The following is a 20,230-nucleotide window of genomic DNA, read 5'->3' as shown; positions in this document are numbered from 1 at the left end:
GAAATTGAATTTTCTTAACAGGAGACTTGTTTTTTCTTACATATGCTGTTATTCCCTCTAAATAAATTGCTTGCTTATTGAATTCCATTTATTCTCCCCCTCAAACCCACATTATTTTGATTTGGAGACAAATGGGAAGACCGTGATTTTCCTCGACAGCCCAGTGGATTCAGCCTCTTTCTAGTTGAAAGTATAGGCACTAAAAACTTAACAAGTCCAGGCATTTATTTTTTCTCATTAGCTCTAATGCAGTTAAATGAAGACAATGAAATTGAGAGTTTACCTCAGATATTCCCTACCATCCCGATCAATACATAATAGTCCTATTTCTAGGATTTTTCTCTCCTTCCCTTCTGTCTTCTTTTGGGAAAATGCCTTGGGGTTGAAAGCAACAAACCAAATAGCAGGCAAATAAAATCAGCTCTTCTATTTCCCTACCTGGAAAGGAAGGGAAAGAGAGCAAGAACCCCACCATCAAAGAGAACTGAAGCTTAGGCGTGCCATCCTAAAAAGCCCTTGTTCCTTCGGCACACACCCCCCCCCCCCCCCCGCCCCGCCCGGAGCTCTGCAGCAATTCCTCAGAGATTGTGTAGTCTCCACTTTAAATATAAATATATATATAAAACTTCCCTCTGTCTCTTTCTCTCCTCCTCCCTCTCTCCTTTTTTATTTTTTTAATTTCCTATAATGAAGTTTCCTATTGGATAAAATCAGCTCCCTGATTTATGCCTGGTTCCTATTGGAAGTTCTCAGGGGCTGACATCACTTAGGAAAGCGAGGGGGTAGGGCTGCCAGATCAGTTTGTCACCACCCAGGCTCCCTAGCCTTTGGCTGGGTGCAACTTCCATTTTAGGTGTTGGATCTGAGAGGAAAAAAAAAAAAAAAAAAAGAGAGAGACTGAGAGAGAGGGAGAGAGAGAGAAAGAAGAGCAGGAAAGATCCTGAAAGGAGGAAGAGGTGGCGAAAAATCAAGTACCTTGCTGGATTTGTCTTTCTCAGCACATTGACGAAGCCTTGGGTTTCTTTCTTAAAGGACTGGTTTTTAGAAGTCAACATTTGAGGTGTGTGCCTTTTTAAAAAATGTGTGTACAGACGGGTAAAGGAGGAGAAGCCAAGTCGAATTTTTGTCTTACGGTAACCAGAGGGAAGTTAAAAAGGAGAGAATCTGCTCTGCTGACGGGTGACTTTTAAGCAATTATTAGTTTTTCTTTCTACTTACTTTGGGGAATTTGGGTATTATATTAAAAAGTAAAATATTCAAGACCCAGAAACAAACTTCTAGGTCTGTCTAATGTAGAGATGAATAGATTCAGAGGGGTGAGAGCAAATTTACATTTACATGTAAATTTACATTTTGGTGTGTTCTCTGATTTTATATTTTTCTGGTTTAAGCTAACAAACTTCTATTTTCAGAGCCCAAACCAAAAGTTCGGTTTTTCAGCATGTTGCGTGTGGGTTGGGAAAGGAATTTGTCCTGGTCAGAAGCTAGTTATAAGATGGTTCTTCGTATGTTTCAAAACTTTTTTTCCTGTTATCATTAGATTTGTGGAAGTGGAAAGTTGTAGGGAGCTTTGCAGCTTTAAATGGTGGTGTTTTTTTTTTCCCCCCAGAGAGTTTGAACAGCCCAGATCAGTTTCAGCCCTGCTGTTCCTGGGTGGATCCCTCTTTTACTTTTCCAGGTGCGGTGGGTGGGAGCCTCATTCTCCTGCTAGACGTAGCCTCCCTGCTTTGCTTTATAAAAGAAAACAAATGGATCCATGTTAAACTGCCATTCCTTTTCTTCCTAAGACTACCTTTGATGGCAGAGATTTGTGGAGGTGTCGTAGGTTCAGTTTGCAAGTACCATAACGTTTGGTTTCTGTGTTTCAAGGGATAAGGAAATTCTAATCATGCCTTTTCAGTTCACCTGAATAAAGTGGCAACACACCTGGAAATATTTTCAGCATTGTGCTCTCTGAAAGAGCCGTGGATTAAATAAGATGAGGTTAAGAGAAAACACTCAATGCAAACTTTAGTGTTTAGAATACATTTAAGAAAGCACAACAGGAATTCTTATTTTTAAGCCAACTGAAAGTTGTTTTTTGGAGGTGAGTTTTTTGGTTTGGTTAATTTGCTGTGAAATCAGAAATCTGTAAGAGCTGAAGGCCCATGACTGCTTTTATATATTTAATCTTAAGATTTGTTTTTTGTTTTTGCAGATACATTCTTGCAAAAATACTGTTTGTAGATAATTATATAGCCAACTCATCAGTAGCTGAAAACTGTGTTCCCTTCTTTCTGTCTTTGAAAATGCAAATTGGTCTGAAAATTATAGCTGGAATAGGTACTGCCCTGATTGTAACAAGATGGGCCTTAATAGATAAGCTGCTCTTTAGCTTTAAACTGGTATGTATCTTTAGTAATCCTCTGGTTTTGTGCCCTCCCCCCATTCTTTTTAGACCACAACACTTCCTTGAATTTCTTTTCCAGAATGAGAGTATTTCTTGAAAGATGATTTCATCCTTGTGAGGTTGTGGCTTCAGAGGAAACAACTTTGTTCCTTCTTTTAATATAATCTATTCGAGGGCTACAGTAAAATCTTGATGTCTGGATCCCATAATCATAGCAAGTGCAGTTAAAGGAAAAAGACAATGTGTACAGTCTGTTGGGCTGTAGTTCTCATTTAATATTTTCCAAATTTTCTTTCAAACATTTCTCTGCCTTGACTCCAGCCTAGGGGAGGTTTCTTGGTGGATCTTCGGAGGGTTGGTCATGTTGCTGCCAGAGTGTCGGTTTTCCACTCAACCTTTAGGGGGAGGGATAAGGGAATCTGAAGGAGGAGTACAAAGGCAGTTTGAAAATAGGTTCTGGATGACTGAGTGGTGGTGATTTGGTTCCAGCTTTAAATACTGGGCTTTGTGTAGCTGCAGTGAGCATCCTAGTAACTAGCGTACAGGACTATTTCCACAACTGAGGCTTTGTTTTGACTGGTGTGTACTATAGAGCCTTTTGGTTGATAAGATGGAAGATTTGTCTTTTACCTCACCTCTACTAGTTCTTTCAGGAAATATAAGGGGTGCAAATAAGTAAATCTTTTATTTTTTGTTTTGCTCCTCATTTTGGTTTTTGGGTAAAAAATAACAAGTAAGTATGAGTTGTGCAGATTTTTATTTTATTTTTTTGTTTGACTCCTATATACTGTTGGTTTCTTTGTTATATGACTAAGGTACGGTCTGTGTATTCCAGGTGGGTGTCTCTTTTGAGTGGTTAGAGTTCTAGTGCCTATCTTAGGGTTCCAAATTATGGAGAGTCACAGAGGCAAGGATATGTTCTCTGAGTATAAAAATTGGGACTATTGGAGATGTTAAAAAAAAAAAAGCTCCGAGTAATTGCAATTCAGCCTTAGGTTTATGAGGTAGTTGCTCTCTAGGGATGGGTGAGACAGGATGGATGCAAATAAATTAAGCATAGATCACTATACAGTTGGAATAACAAAATGATTAGCTCTGTATAATTTATTGTTTTCTATTTTAGAACCTGATGGTCCCCTGTTATTTCCAGCCCTCTCTCCCCGCCCCCTTGTTGTTTTTTACTGCGTGCTAAGCATTTTGCATAAACTATTTACTTAATTTCCCACAACTGTTTTTTAAGGAATGTGAGCCTCAGAGAAGCTGAGGTTTGCTGAAAATCTCACTGCCTGTAAGTGGCCAAGGCCAGGATTAAATCCTTGTCTGACTAACTACAAAGTCCATGGACTTAGCCACTAATGTACTACTTATTCTCTAGAGAGAACAGAAACAAGAACCAGAACTAAAATGAGCCCTTGATAGAGGCAGAAGTGTTTAATTTTGCAGAGGGCCAGCCCCCACTTAGATTTCCAACCCCCTGCATGTTGGGATAATATATGTAAAAAACCCATTTTCCATAAATCCCATAGGGAGCTGAATATGTTAGAATGGGTATTATCTCAGTCTTTAAAACAGGGATCTTCCCATATGCTCATCGTTGCTGTCCTGATTTCTTAAACTTACCGGAAATGCCTCCAACTTTGATAATCGGTGAAATTTCTTCTTCCAGACAATTTTCAGGGATGTGGTTTGGAATGATCTTGCCAACTTGCAGGGAGAGGCTTGTAACAGTAGCTCAAAAATGTTCATCACACTGTGTTAAAATTGTCTACTTATTTTTGTCTTTCCCTCTAGACTGTGAGCTGCTTGAGTGTAGATGCTGTGTTACTTCTGTGTCCTCTTAGCACCTATCTCAGTGTCTGGTATATACCGAGGTGTCAGTAAGCCTTGGTTAAATAAGGCACTTGATGGGAATCACTGAGGGACTTTTGTGGGGAAGGCTAAAAGGAAGTTGAGATAGGAAGCAATACAACTGAGATTAATGAAATCACATTGTGATTTAGATACTTCTGCTGTAGTTTGTAGTTTCGACCTTTTACACATTTCCTACCTCCATTTTTAAGGTTTCTGGAGATAATTGAAGATTTAAAATTTTAATTAAAAACAAAATTCTGTTTCTTTTCTGTGAAAGCTGTCCAAAGAATAGGATAAAAAGTAAGGGTCCTAATATTTTATAATCTAGGCAGCTGTTAACTTCAACCACTGAAACCTTAAATACAGCCATTGTCTAGGGAAGAGGCACTGCTTACCTGGAACTTTACTAGGGCAGCAGCAGGGATGTATTGCTTTCAGACATGCTGGAAGTGAGTGGTTTTAAATATACTAGTTAATAAAAACATAAAAAGCTTGGGATGATAGTTTTGAACATCAGTGTTGTAAAGAAAGTATGTTCGGATATCATTGTATTTTTTTTATCAGTGCTTCTGCCATGAAACTTCAGGAGATTTTGTTCACAAAGTGTATTGGGAAGTTTATGAATTTAAGAACCCAAATTGGTATTCATGGGTAATTTAGAACGATAGTCACAAGAAACTTGCCTAAAAGAATGATGCGTAGGTTATCAGTATGTGATTTCGTGTTCTCTTCCATTGCACAAGGATTCAAATGCCTTGATCATAAAGCTGAAACATGGATCGCTCTGCCTAAATGCAGCTGCCTGCAAGGTTTCCAATAGAGAGCATTGATACAGCCTGGCAGGGACAGAGGAAGAAGGGAAGAACTGATATTCTGGTTAGAACTAGCAAGGGGGAAACAAGTGTATGGATAGATTTGTATTTGGTTATATTGTATAATGTATTTTTGGGAGTAAATGCGCCCCCCCACCCCGTATTTGGGATTACATGTCATTGGTTATTAAATATTAAACATTGAGAATGGAGCCCGCATTTACTGTTGTGGTTCAGGGACAGTGTTATCCATTTTTAGGCCCATTTCTTCAGTTGAGTCCTTCAGTCTGACTGGAGTGATGTGGGCAGTTTAGATCAGGCATTTCGTGGGGACATTATAAGGATCGTTTTCTTTTAAAGCCTTCTTTGCTGGCCAACAGGTAGTTTGGTCATCACTTTTACAAAAGATATCCCATTATATGATGATAAAAGCAACTTCAAACTTTTAATCTTGAAAAAAATTTCAAACTTAGAGGAAAGTTCTAAGAATAGCGCAAGAACTCCTGTGTATCCTTCAGTCATCTAGACACCCATGGTTAACCTTTTGCCTCAAATGCTTTATTATTCTGTATTTTTTGATCAATATGCTGACCGAACAGAATGTCCAGTCTAAGAGTTCCACACATCTGGAGAGGCAAGGCAGTGTAGCATAGTGGTTAAGAGCATGGATCCCTGAGCTAGTCTACCCGGGATCAACTCTTGCTCTGCCACCTACTAGCGTTTGCCTTGGGCAAATTGTTTAACCGCCCTAAGCTTTGGTCTCTGTTGGTAAAATGAGGACAGTATTATCCATCTCATAGAATTGTTGTGATGCTTAAGCGATTTAATAAATGTAAAAATGGTGCTCATGGTAATGCCTTGTAAGTTTTTGCTATTAGAATGGATGCTTTAAATGAATTCAGATTATCATTTGTCTGTTGGACTAAATAAATACCCTTTAAGGTCTCTTAAAACCTGATATTCTAGGGTATAGATGTTTGTATTAGGGAATAAATGGGCTTCCTGGATGAGTAAGCTGTTTTTTTAATTTAATATTTTATTTATTTATTTTTAAAGATTGATTTATTTACTTGAGAGAGAGCATGCACGCAGCAGGGAGGGGCAGTAGGAGAGGGTGTCTTAAGCAGACTCTACCTTGAGTGGGGAGCTCGATGTAGGGCTCCATCTCAGGACCCTGAGATCACAACCTGAGCCAAAGCCAAGAGTCTGGCGCTTAAATGCATAACCCAGGTGCCTCTAAGATTTTATTTTATTATTATTTTTTTAAAAGATTTATTTATTTATTTATTTGACAGAGAGGGAGAGAGGGACAGCGAGAGAGGGAATACAAGCAGGGGGAGTGGGAGAGGGAGAAGCAGGCTTCCCGCAGAGCAGGGAGCCCGATGGAGGAGTCAATCCCAGAACCCTGGGATCATGACCTGAGCGGAAGGTAGGCATTTAAGGACTGAGCCACCCAGGTGCCCCTAAGATTTTATTTTTAAGTAATGTTTATACCCAACGTGGGACTTGACCTTACAGCCCCAAGATCTTGCATGCTGTACAAACTGAGCCAGCCAGGCGCCCCAAGCTAACTTTTTTTTAATGGGGAAAAAAAGTGTGTAATAATAGGCAAGTCTGGGGAGTTATTTGGGCAGGGTTGTCCAAACTATAGAGATGGATAGCTTTTAATAAAGTAAAGTGAGACATTACTGGGAGAAAAGAAACAGATTGCAGAGCTTGAATATCTTACAGTAATTTCTTCAGAGACCTGGAGACTTTAGGGAAAAGCAGCCATACAGGTTTCTCCCATTCTTTAAAATATTTCTTTATTTTAGAGAGTGCGCATTGGTGTGCACGCGCACACAGACTAGGGGGAGGAGGAGCAGAGGCAGAGGGAGAAGCAGGCTCCCCGCTGAACAAGCAGCCTGATGTGGGGCTCGATCCCAGGACCCTGAGATCATGACCTGAGCCGAAAGCAGATGCTTACCTGACTGAGCCACCCAGGTGCCCCTCTCCCATCTTTTCCATCTACAAGAGACAGCACTCTAGCATCCAAGGGTAAACTTTCTTTAATTTTGCAGAGAATGGACTGGAAAAGCTTTGTTTGGGCTTACTATTCTTGACTTTGGACCAGATTCTTTTTTTTTTTTAATTTTTATTATTTTTTAAAGATTTTATTTATTTATTGGACAGAGACACAGAGAGGGAACACAAGCCGGGGGAAAGGGAGAGGGAGAAGCAGGCCTCCCGCTGAGCAGGGAGCCAGATGCCGGGCTCGATCCCAGGACCCTGAGATCATGACCTGAGCTGAAGGCAGAGGCTTAATGACTGAGCCACCCAGGTGACCCTCTTTTTTTTTTTTTTTTTTTAAAGATTTTATTTATTTATTTGACAGAGAGATAGCGAGAGAGGGAACACAAGCAGGGGGAGTGGGAGAGGGAGAAGCAGGCTCCCCGCAGAGCAGGGAGCCTGACACGGGGCTTGATCCCAGGACCCCAGGATCATGACCTGAGCTGAAGGCAGACGCCCAATGACTGAGCCACCCAGGCGCCCCTGGACCAGATTCTTTATCCCACCAGGATTTTGTAAGGTAATATTCAGCTATGAATGGTTGTACAGGAAACTACATAGAAATGAAGGCAGGCTTTTACCATCCCTTTTCTTGAAATAAACTTCCCTCTTTTATGTTCAGGAAACATCATTCTCTATTTTTTTTTTTTTTTTTTAAGATTTTATTTATTTGACAGAGAGAGACACAGTGAGAGAGGGAACACAAGCAGGGGGAGTGGGAGAGGGAGAATGCAGTAGCACATTGAGAGACTGCTTTGTGGTGTGAAAAGATCTTTGTTTTAGGGAGCTTATATTTTAAGAAACCAAAATATATTCTGATGGTTGAGGACATAACACATTTTATAGAAACTAGGTCAACTTTTCAATACTTTTATCAAAGCACCTACAGTTTCCATTTCTTTGCAGGTGAAGTGAATCTCATTGAAACAGTGTAGCTGGTGTATATTCAGCACACTTTTAAAATAGAGTAGCCTGTTTTAAAGGAGAAATTAGTGTCAATCTGATTTGTTTCCACTGTTTCTGTGTTGGAATGGGGGAAGTTCTGTAACCTCTCTGCTGTTCTGTTCTCCATTGACTACTTTGTAAACCAGGGCAGAGTTGGTCATTTGAATGTGTACCCTGCTGAAGGTCAGCCAAATCTGCAGGTCAGGCTACAAGAGACCCCAGCTGATGGGCCAAAGATCACAATTAGAAAAAAGTAAAGAAAGTTACATTAAATGGAAATCAGAGATGTCATTAAGTGCATTTCTGAAATTAAGTATCATCACAGATCTTTCAGAAAGAGGGCTCCCAACAGTAAGCAAGAATCTTTTTACTCTTTCCTATTTTTATTTTTAAAAATTGCCTTCTTAGGCTATTTTAAGAAAACATGACAGCATTCTTTCTTTGTCCCATCCTGTTATCTTACTACTTACATGAGCTCTTATATACATGTGAAAATACCAGTTTTGCAACCACTCATAAGACTCAGAAGACAATATATGGCCCAAATTATTAATTGAAAGAATGCCTGCCTGGCTCAGTTGGTGGAGCACGCAACTCTTGATCTTGGGGTTGTAGGTTTGAGCCCCATGTTGGGTGTGGAGATTACTTAAAAAATCTTTAAAAAAATTAAAGACTGAATTGTTTTGCACATGTATATGTCACTCTCTTGGTATAGAACTTTATTGCTAGAAACTTTTTTGGCAGGAGAGGGGCAGGATTTCTTTACTCCAAATATTTAGTTTTAACAATACAATAGTTATCTTTTAAATCTCCTAACAAGATGTAGTGAATAAAACTTTGTGTGCAAAAGTATAGAAAAAAAATGAACAGAGTTGAGTTTTCTAAAATTTAACTTTTGTTTTCATTGGAAAAGTGAAACATCTTCATTCATTTAAGAGAAATTTGAGGGATACCTGGGTGGCTCAGTCAGTTAAGCGTCTGCCTTCGGCTCAGGTCATGATCCCAGGGTCCTGGGATCGAGCCCCGCGTTGGGCTCCTTCCTTGGCGGGGAGCCTGCTTCGCCCTCTGCCTGCTGCTCCCCCTGCTTGTGCTCTTTCTCTCTCTCTCTCTGACAAATAAATAAATAAAATCTTTAAAAGAAATAAAAAATTTGAGAGCCTGTGGTATGCTATGCACTAGAATATAACAGTACACCAGATAGACCTCACAGAGTTTATATTCTAGTTGGAAGAGATAGATAATAAATAAGTAAATGTATAGTATGCCAGAGTGTGGTGATATTACTGAGAAAAAATAAAGCAGAATATGTAGAATGGTGAATAAGAAGTGCAAGGGTAGGAGTGAAGTTTTTAAATATAGAGAGTGGTTGGGGAAGGACTCACTTAATAAGGTATGTTTGAGAGAGACCTAAAAGATATTAGGGTGAAGTCATGTATATATGAGTAGAAAGTGCAAAGGTCCTGAGGCTCGTTGTTAACAGTGAGCAAGAGAGATGGGGGGAGAAGTAGACCTACTCAGAGAAGTTCAATGGATATGTGTTGGGGGGAAGAGGGGATAATTTAGGACCTTGTCATGCACTGTACAGTGCAAAAAAGTATCTCCTTCCCACTTCAGACCCCAGAGACAACAGCTGGTAATGACTTTTTTTGTGTTCTCTGTAAAGAGTTGAGGCAATACCTGACCCAGCCTCCATCTTTTTTTTTTTTTTTTTTAAAGATTTTATTTATTTATTTGACAGAGACACAGTGAGGGAGGGAGCACAAGCAGGGGGAGTGGGAGAGGGAGAAGCAGGCTTCCCACTGAGCAGAGAGCCCAATGCGGGGCTCGATCCCAGGACCCTGGGATCATGACCTGAGCCGAAGGCAGACGCTTAACGACTGAGCCACCCAGGTGCCCCCCAGCCTCCATCTTTGTCCCATTGCAGAAGTTCCATGTGAGTATAGTTAGCACATAATTTGCAGAGTAGCAGATCTTGCATAGATTGATGACCCTTGTCTTGGAGAATATAATAGCTTAAAATAAGCTTATGTGTTTGGGAAGTAAGATAAAAAAAAATTTCTTCCCTAGAGAAATATATTTCTCTACCTTCTTATCTACATAGTCAATTTTCTATGAACAGGAGAACTGACAGCCTAGATCTGGTATAGTTTCCTTTTGAGTACGTTTGTTGCTTTGGTTTATGACCAAATATGCCTACCCCACTTATCTGTTGCTTTTCCCTTTGTTCATTTGACCAAAAAGCTCCTGCTTCCCCCAAGTCCTAATCATTGGTATTTGATGGCTTCAGGGACCACGTTATAGGTCATCCTATTCATATTTCTGTTTTGCACTGGTTTCCCTTTCCATAGGTATGTTTAAGCATTAAGGGTTATTAAAGCATATACTGAGCTGGTTGGCTTTGGTGGGATTGAGGAGTAAGCACCAACTATTTAGTGATTGATGTTCTATGGCAGCCACATACGGGAAAGTAAAAGGATATTTGATTTCTAGAGTACTTGTGTCTTGAATCACCCATTCTTACTTTCCCTCTTAAGATAATCTAGTTTAGCTAGTCCTGTCGTTCAGTGAAAGAATCTCTCTGTTGCCCTTGCTGTAAGTTTGGAGTTTGGCCCTGCACTTGACCTGGTTACCCTCTGTCCTTCTCTTTAATTATACCTATCTAGTTGTCATCCTGTTACTTAGTATCATCCTTGGGAGATGACCTCAATCAGGAAACATTTATTTCCTTACCATCCCCTTCTCCTTTGGTCAAGTAACTGTGTCATCTTGCATAGGAAATACTCTAGGCAATCACAGATTCCCCTAATTTTGAAGTTGCTTTAAATAACTGCTTGATGCGTATTACTTCAACATTTATAGATGTTTGTAGTTGTCTTTTTAAAAAATATTTATTTATTTTAGAGAGCACGTGTGCACACATGAACGGGGAGGGGCAGAGGGGGAGGTAGAGAGAATCTCAAGCAGACTTCCCACTGAGTGCAGAGCTCCATGCAGGGCTCAATCCCACGACCCTGAAATCATGAGCTGAGCCAAAACCAAGAGTTGGATGCTCAATCAACTGAGCCACCCAGGCGCCCTGTGTTTGTAGTTGTCTTGAAAGTATGTTTTTCAATGGCATTCTTCTTTCCTAAATCTTCATAGACACATGTTTCCTGTGGAAATATTTCTCTTTATGGTTCTTCTAAAAACATTTTGCTACTCACTTGCTCTTACTCAAACCAGAAGTTAAAGTGACTTTTGCTTGAATAAGTGTCAGAGGTAACCCTTGAATCAGTATTTTCAACTGGACTAGAATTATCTAGGGTCGTGAATTCTAGATTTGGGACTTTGGACTTCTTTTGGGATGGGATATGGAACCAGTCTTTCAAAATGTTGGCACAGCTCTTCGTTTCTTGGAGGGCAGTTGAACTAAGTTGTTTTAAAAATAATCAGGGTTGTCCAGTCTGCAACTGGACGTACTCTCCAGTGTACAGCTTAGGATTCCAAAAAATGAGATAATTCTTTTCTAGGTTCTGAGTCTAGAGTATAGGATTTAGGACTGTGTCATTCCAGCCATCCTTATATTTAAACCCATGCTTTCCAACAGCCTCTAATCCAGCCTGGAATAATGATCTGAGCTGTCCGGTGGACAATAATAGGCCCAATACAGTATTTAACATACTTTCAGGGATCATTTCTATAGTTCGTTAATAACAAGTGCCCTTCTTGCTAGAGGAGTGTGTGTGGTGGTCAGAGGGTTGTCAGGGATAGGCTAGTACAGTGGTTCCCAACAGTTGACTATCAATCATTTTGAGAGCTTTTTAAAAGCATGAATTCCCAGGCATTCCCTCTAGAAATTGAGGTATGGGGAATGAGGAGGTAGATTTGGGAGATTGTATTTTTAATTTTTTTTTAATTTTTTAAAATTTGTTTTATTTTAAGATTTTATTTATTCATTCGAGACACAGAGAGAGAGAGAGAGAGAGCATGAGCAGGGGGAGAGGCAAAGGGAGAAGCAGGCTTCCCGCTGAGCCAGGAGCCAGACGTGGGGCTCGATCCCAGGACCCTGAGATCATGACCTGAGCCGAAGGCAGATGCTTAACCATCTGAGCCACCCAGGCGCCCCTAATTTTTTTTATTCTTTTAAAGTTTATTTAAGTAATCTCTGCACCGAATGTGGAACTTGAACTCATGACCCTGAGATCAAGAGTCACATGCTCCTCCGATGGACATCTCCAGCCAGGTGCCCCAGAGATTGTATTTTCTTAAAAACCTTTCCAGGTGATTCTGATCACTTAGGTTTGAGGACCATAAAACCTGAACATTTGAGTTGAAGCTACATATCTATGTGATTTCTCAGTTGGGTGGTTATTTAAATTAGTATGAGAAGTAGAAAAGAATAGTTCATGGTAGTGGACATGGTGAGAACGTGACTGATTTGAAGTTTTCTACCTCTGTATGCTGTATTGTACAGGAATTACAGATGTCACGGCCTGATTTGGGGGTTATGCCAGTACTTAGCATGGTATGGAGAACTCGCCTGTTGTGAGGGAGGGAAACTTTTAGACCACATCTCCACTTCCCCTCTCCATTTTGAAATTGTGGAACAGATTCAGGAGAGGATGTTCTCATTGAAACTCAGCTGGACAATTTGTTTAAAACTCGACAGGAAAGGCCAATGTTACTTCCTGTCTGAAAAGGAAGTGCTGGCTTCCTTCCCTTCCTCCTTGGCTAGCTCTGGCCAACTTCTAATATGTTTGGGGGAGGGGCCGATCATGTTAATACTTTTCACTGGCTACCCGTGCCTTGGGAAATCAGGTTACCATCATTGTTCAAGTGTGGAAACATCATGTTCGTTCCCTTCTTTCCTCATTTGAAACGTGGAGATGGATGCTGTGTGGTCTCTTGTCTCCTTGCCCTTGTGTGAGAGCCCTGTGCTGTGTTTGGCTGTTGCAGTCCAGGAAGCTTCCCAGTCTCCCAGACATTACTTTACATTCAACCTTATACCATCCCTGTAATTCCTGACATTTGAAAATAGATCAAGGAGCTGTAGGGAAGAAACTGAAATCCATTTGACACTGAGGGGTAAGTTGCGGAAAAGAGAACATAATTGGGCAGAAGGGAGTGGGTGACAAAGGTTTCTTATTTTTAAATTGAGCCAAGAAACATTCCTTCTAAGTGGGGCCAGTTGGCACTCTTCCTGCTATTTTAGTCCAGGCTTCTCCTTCCTACTGGCCAGTCAATTGTATTAAGTGTTTGATGTGAGTTTGAACTGTGGTCTCTGGGGTTGGGGGGAGGGAGAGTGGTGGAAACAGCTGGTGCCTTCATCAAGCTATCTCAATTACGCTTCTTTTCAGAGTGTTTAGGGGGGTGGGGGGGTGGAGGATTGGAGGAATTGGATGTATGTTAGCAGAGCCCCAGCAACTCCCATGTGGTGGGATTGGATTCTCAGGCACTCTTAATACCATGTGGGATGCTGGCTAGTTGGAATGTAGCTAAACCTTCTTCAGTCACATTCTTTTCTCTGCCTCCCCCCCCCCAATTCTTTCAGCTTTGGGCTTGATTTGGAAAGAGGGGTATGTGGGAAGTTAGATAGCAAAACAGATTCATGCTCTTCCAACCACTGAGTATTCAGCTTAAGTCTTGGGCCCCCTCCATTGACTTTCTCCTTACCCATTCATTACTCCTTTGGTTGAGTTTTCTAAATATGTCTGCAAACAGCCAGAGATACAATTAGAACCAGGACCTTTGGTGAAGTCATGCTGAATTGTAATTGGTTGGCTATACTGTTCTCTTTCCTTCCCTCACACCCTGGGGTGAATGTATTTCTGTCTCAGCACCGCTTTTCTGTCTCACCTGCTCAGTTTGAGGCAGAGAACCCGCTAAGCATCCTTTTGGAGCAGCAGCTTTGATATGGGTGTGGCCAGTCCTCTGGGGCGAGTCTTTTACAGCCCTCTTTTTTTTTTTTTTTTTAAAGTATCTGAAAACCCTCCTAGATTTTTTGGTCTCCTTTTGTGTAATTACCTCACATGATACTACTTAATTGACTGACTTATTTGGCCTGGGCTATGATGAGGGAGAATGGGATAAAAATAGTAACAATTGGGGGCACCTAGATGGCTCCATCTGTTAAGCGATCCACTCTTGGTTTCCACTCAGGTCATGATCTCAGGGTGGTGAGATCGAGCCCAGCCATCAGGCTCTGCACTGGGGGCGGAGTCAGCCTGAGATTCTCTCTCCCTCTGCCCCTCCCACTCATGCTCTCTCTCTCAAATAAATAAAATCTAAAAAAAAAAAATACAATTGGAACTACTTTTTCAGTTATTCTTTTTTTTTAAAAAAGATTTTATCGGGAGAGGAGAGCGAGAGAGAGAGCGAGAGAGAGAGCGAGAGAGCGTGCGTGCGCGCGAGAGAGCCCTCGTGCAGGGGGAGGGGCAGAGGGAGAGGATCTCAAGCCGACTCGTGCTGAGCACAGAGCCTGACGTGCGTCTCCACCCTGAGATCGTGATCTAAGCTGAAATCAAGAGTCAGACCCTTAACCACCTGAGTCACCCAGGCACCCCTCGGTTATTTTTGAGAGAAGAAGGGAGTTAGTCTGATTCAGTGCTAGGTAAGAGATCTTAAGCTTTTGTGTGTGTGCTTCAGTGATAGTTTGCAGTGGCTAGGCTCTGCCATTGAAGTTCTGTTCTAAAGCCTAGCGTTGCTAAATACCCATTTTTCTACCCAGCCTTAGAATGGCTGACTGTTGTGTATATTCCTGCCCCACCTCCTTCCACCTCGTTATGTCAGATCCAGGTATGAGTTAATTCCTTCTAAGTTGTGCTGTTTCAGACTTAGGCTCCTTTTGCATCATATACTATCTAAATGAGGGTTCAGCCCAGACTACTTCTAGCAGATTCAAGAAGAAGGGGGAAGGAGTTTTTAGGAGAAAGAAAAGGAGAATAAACGATGAGAAAATGATAGCATACTAGTCCCCTGTTCGGAGAACTCTGTGCTGAGCCTATGCAATGCTTTATGCAAAGGGAATGGAGCCCTGTGGGCAAAGGGTGTTCCTTCTTTGGATTTCAAGAATCTCTGGCTAATAGATTAGCTTGACTTCTATCTGAATCTTTGCTTCTGGGGTTTAGGGCTAACATCCAATGGGCTTGTACAAGATAAGAGAAGAATGCATCATTTATCCCATTCTTGGAATTAGCTGAGGACCCTTATTAGAAAGGAAGGCCCCACCCCCACAAGGAAGTCCAAATCTACAGCCCCTGACCCACTCCAGGGGGAGTAGTGAGCAGGAAAAGCTGAGGTTGCTGTCTTGACCTCTTTGCCTCCAGGACTACTGTGCAATTCTAGTCCTCCCCTCATTCCCTAGGGAGGTAGAGAACTTTGGTCCCAGCACCTGCTGGTGCTTATCCTGCCTCTTGGTAGGGTGGAGCCTGCTGCCTTTGTTTGTTCTCTGTGGGGCCTCTAAGAATCAACTTTATGCTTGTGGGGAAAAGGGTTTGAAAGACTTTAAAAACAGTAGGAATGGGTGACAGAGGACGTTTTAAAGTCGTTCTCCAGGTGGGAATGTTCCGTTGACTGAAGCCAGAGTGGGAGTCCGATCGCCATCGTGAAGTTTCCTTTGAGATGTATCGCACGTATCAGAACTGAGTATCAGCGCAGCAGCGGCTTTGAAATCCCCAGTGCTATGCCTCCCAAGTGAAGAAACTTGCCAAGTAGGAATCTTACAAATCCCCTCACTCGCTTCAAACCCTTAGATCCACACACAGTATCTTTCTGCGGATTCTCAAAGGCCTTAGCTTTGTCCTATGTAGTGTTGGCTTGGGGCAGGGAGGAGGGTTGTTTTCCCGAACATGATAAGGAACTGAGCAGGGCAAAGTGGGAGCTCCGACTGGTGATTGGTAGACAGGATGCCCTGGAATGCGGTTGGCCTGCAGCCCAGAATCCAGCACTTTGTATTTGTTTGTTTCTGGGAGACTGTGGTCTGGTGCTACTGTGACAGGAAGTGAGAAAGCTGGGAGTGGGGGAACGGAGCGGGGCCATGTCTTTGTGGTTCTCCTGTGAAATCTCTTTGTCCCTGGAGAGCAGCTCTGCTCCAGGGCTCTACTGAGAAGAGAGCAGCCTTTGTGTGTCTAATGGGTCTCGGAGCATCTAGCTACTCCGAGGGATTAGGGAGTGTGAATTCTCACTGTGGCCTTTTGCGTCTCAGCACTTGAGTTATATAAATGGCCTCCATCTCCTAGCATTGGGGAATTTCACTGAGTTTTATGTGTGCTACTGTTATTTATAGATCTCTAGGATTTAATTAAGAAAGGAATTCTAGAAAGAGATAGATGTTTGTTTATATAATGTTTATTCACTCTCTGTATTGCAGATATTTTGTTGGGTCTGAAAGGGACAGAGAGAAACAGGCGATGCTGGGCCCAGCATTTTACGGTTTACCCTTCCAATTGGCACCCTACTACACAGCTAGAGAAACCTACCCATTCTTTGATTTCAGTATTGGGAGGTACTGGCAGTTCATTGTTTGCACATAACTAGGGAATGGTTGGTAGTTTCCTGGGATTTCCACCCTCCCCCCAAGACTGAAATAGCACCTGTAGCACTCTCTGCGCCCCTCCTCCTTCCTGCCCCCCCTTGTTTTGTGTTTTCCCTGCCCTCCATTCCAGCTGTGAAACAGGCATCTCTTCTAACTTTGTGGATTGGGTGGCTGAGTCCTCAACTTCTTGCCAAGCTGGCTAGTCCCTGAGCACACACACAAACCGGCCTTTGATTGCCCAGGAGGACAGCTGCCCCAGAGGCAGATTGCTAACATACCGCTAGAACAATCCCTCCCCTCTGTTCTGATACTGGCCAGCACAATCTTCCCTGCTTCTAGTTCCTTCTGTTTCCTACCCAGCTCTGATCTCTGCTTTTGGTTTAGTGAGATGCCACATTAAAAAGGAGAGTAGGGATATTTGGGATTAGGTTTTCTTCTTTGAGGTGGGGATGATTTGAGAATGTGGCATGTAGCCAGATTTCCAGAGCAGGCCCTCCAGAGGAAGGATAGATGATTATGTAAAAAGTTGTATTACTTTTGCCCCTAGCACCTTCCCTCCTGAATTCTTATTCCTCTATAAAATGGGAAATCTGAGGTAGATTGCAAGCTATTCTTCCTCAGAATCGAGTACGTTCTTCCTCACTAAAGTGAAGGTAAGACCCAGGGACGCCTTGGTGGCTCAGTCAGTTAAGCACCCCACTCTTGATTTCAGCTCAGGTCATTATCTCAGGGTCAGTCAGATCGAGCCGTGTCAGGCTCCGAGCTCAGCACACGAAATCTGCTTGAGATTCTCTCCCTTTCCCTCTGCCCCTCCCCAAGCTCATGTGCGCGCACGCACACACACACACACACACACACACTCACTCTCTCTCTCTCTCTCTCTCTCAAATAATAAATCTTTTTAAAAAAAAATAAAGTGAAGGTAAGACCCAAAAGTCTATCTGCTTCCACACCATCCTCTCTCTCTGACAAATAAATAAATAATCTCAAAAAAACAAAAAAAACAAAGGATGAACAAGGAAATGTTGAGAATGCCATAGAAAGTAAGGGGGTTTGGTGAGGAGCTGCCTCTTTAAAAAAGGAATGTGAGCTCAAACAGTTGGGTGACCCCTAGAAAACCCTAAGGTTAAGCTTTTTTTCCATGAATTTTTTTTTTCTAGCCTAGAGTAGGGAAGGGTATAAGGTATCCTAGTTAATTTTAATTTTAGGATTTCTGTTTTATGACACAGGAGTTACACAATACCTTCCCAGTCTGATTAGACTTTTTCTCATTTCCCATTGTGTACTTGACCTCCCTCTCTTTTTCTCCCTTCTCCTGTAGGAAGGAGAAAGGCATTTGGCCTCTCCCCTTCCTCCAGTCTGACACCTCCTTCTTTTTGCCCCTCCCTCTTATCTTTGTTTCCTTATCGGCCTCTCCCTAAAGCTCTGCTTTCTCCTTATAAGGCTAGGTGAGGCTCCTTTGGCCGGGTTGCATCAGGGATCCAGGTAAGGAACTCATGTGTCTCAGACTTTCAGGATTGAGAGAAAATTCAGCGTTGTCTGTCCCAGTGGAGGGCCTTGGAGAAGCACATGGGTAATGGGGGTGGAGAAGGAGGCGGCCTGGCCTGAGAGATCAGAAGGACTTGTTAGACCAGTCCTGTGTATGTGTCATACGTGCCCAAGAGAGAAGCAGGTTTTGTTTCTTTCCATACCGTTTCAGTCCTGGGCCCCTCACTAGCTGAGAGCCACACCCTTCCTTTGCTTCAAAAGCCAGTCCAGCATTCAGCCATTTAGTATGTTATGGTTTGGGGGGTTCCCAGAATACTCAGTAGGGGAAAAGAGAACAAGGAGAATGTTCCATCTGGTTTCTGAATTTAGGGTCAAGGTGATGGAGTTGATTTTTTTTTTTTTTTTTTTTTAAAGTCATAGTCACGGTAAAAACTAAATTCTGATATGTAACTTTGGGTCAGGATAATAAGACTGAAGTGAGTGAGTTTAAGGTGTCCTGTTGATCTGTGGAGATTGCCAACTCAACCTCCTTTTAACAAGTAACTTTTATGTAATATTTATTTTCCTTCTTTTCTCTCAAACTTCTATCAGAAGTATCACTCTTTCCTAAGAGGACAGTGATTTGTCAAAGACTTCCTTAATTCATCAGAGAGGTTCATGGTGGACACATTGAGATCTAGTCTTTCCCTGTGAAAATGAAAGTCCCCAGTCTGCCTTTTGGGTGCTCTTAAGTGGAGAAGCTGGGCCTTGCATTAGGCAGATCCCCAGGGAAGCTCAGAAACTGCTAACACCTAAGACAAGGCCATTTCCAGAATACCAGTTTGTAACTCTGAGAAGTGGTCAGTTGAGATCGTGAAGTGAGCAGAGTACTCTTTAGGTCTTACTACAGATTACGTCCAGGGAGTTGAGCTTAGTGTGGGAGTTAAGTCTTCCCAACAAAGGCGGAGGAATACTGGAATTGTTCTCACTGAGCTTGGGATGGTGGAACATCAGGTGGTGGGTGAGGCGCTTAGACCCTGGATTCTGGTACTAGCACTCTTGGTGATAAGAAGCCAGAGAAAAACTATTGGCAAAATATATTCCTTTAATTTAAAAATAAGATGGCAGTTTTCTGTCTGTATGGTTGAACAGGAATAATTGCTTTGAATTTTAGAGCACATGCCATTTTAGGCAAACATGCCTCTTAGGGATCTAGAAGACCTACCTTTGTTGGCTTGAGCATTATCTGTGGTGTTACAGGTGCTATACTTGATTGATTGGTATTCTTCAGTGCGAGGCTCAGTGTGCTTTTTAAAACAGCCATTTGAGGGGCGCCTGGGTGGCTCAGTCGTTAAGCGTCTGCCTTTGGCTCAGGTCATGGTCCCAGGGTCCTGGGATCGGTCTCCCTGCTCCTCGGGATGTCTGTTTCTCCCTCTCCCTCTCCCCCTGCTTGTGTTCCCTCTCTTGCTCTGTCTTTCTCTGTCAAATAAATAAAATCTTAAAAAAAAAATAAAACAGCCATTTGAAATCCCTAGGATGACATAGAAGAGTTTTGCTAATCCTTGCTTTTGAAGGGAAGCATCACTTTGTGACATTGGTTTTGATTTCATAATAAAAAGGAAGGAAGGAGGAGAGCTGGCTTTGGGATTGGCTGCAGAAGACAAAATTTCTTTCCTAAGAAACCCAAAGACTATTTTGTGGGGCTTACAGTTCTCCCTGAGGACAAATACTTTTTCAAACTCTTTCCACAAGGGTTAGCTTGCCTAATTCTGGTCATGTCTTTGGATACACTTATCAGAATAGCATGGATATAGGAGAGAAGTTCAGTCACCTAGCCTATAGTTTTACATATATTAGCCCATTAAAGCTAAACCCTGACAAATAATAAAAGTGAAGATTATAGGGGTTATAACTTCCCCTGCGAGCTAGTTCTCACAGCTAGTTTTGGGCAGAGCCAGGACTTGAACCCCAGGTTTTTTGACCCCTAGTCTGGAATTTTATTTTGTTTTTCCCTTTAAGAGTATGAAGAATTCCTGTAGTTTACTGGGCTACTTGTAAAGCAGGGACGGGAGCATGTGGAGACATGCGTGGTTTATTCAGAGGTCCTATTAACACCACCAAACTCTAGTCCCTTGTGCTAGCTATTTGTGGTAGTGTTTCTATCAGTAACCATATTTATAGCTTGCTATATGTCAAGACATTTTT

General features: G+C 42.1%; 1 protein-coding gene across 1 annotated transcript in view; it reads left to right on the top strand.

Annotated features, from left to right (window-relative positions):
* Nucleotides 1-792: 792 nt before the first annotated feature.
* CTNND1 (catenin delta 1) overlaps nucleotides 793-20,230 on the top strand; it is a 46,252-nt gene continuing 26,814 nt past the window's right edge. Inside the window, exon 1 of the mRNA XM_078057982.1 lies at nucleotides 793-1,060. The gene's annotated coding sequence lies outside the window, so the exon portion shown is untranslated. The remainder of the gene's footprint in view (nucleotides 1,061-20,230) is intronic.

This window comes from Halichoerus grypus, chromosome 11 (assembly GCF_964656455.1).
Source record: "Halichoerus grypus chromosome 11, mHalGry1.hap1.1, whole genome shotgun sequence".
In the NCBI taxonomy this organism is placed as follows: domain Eukaryota; kingdom Metazoa; phylum Chordata; class Mammalia; order Carnivora; family Phocidae; genus Halichoerus; species Halichoerus grypus.
Note: the sequence above shows the minus strand (reverse complement) of the source record. Positions and strands in the feature narration are given on the sequence as shown.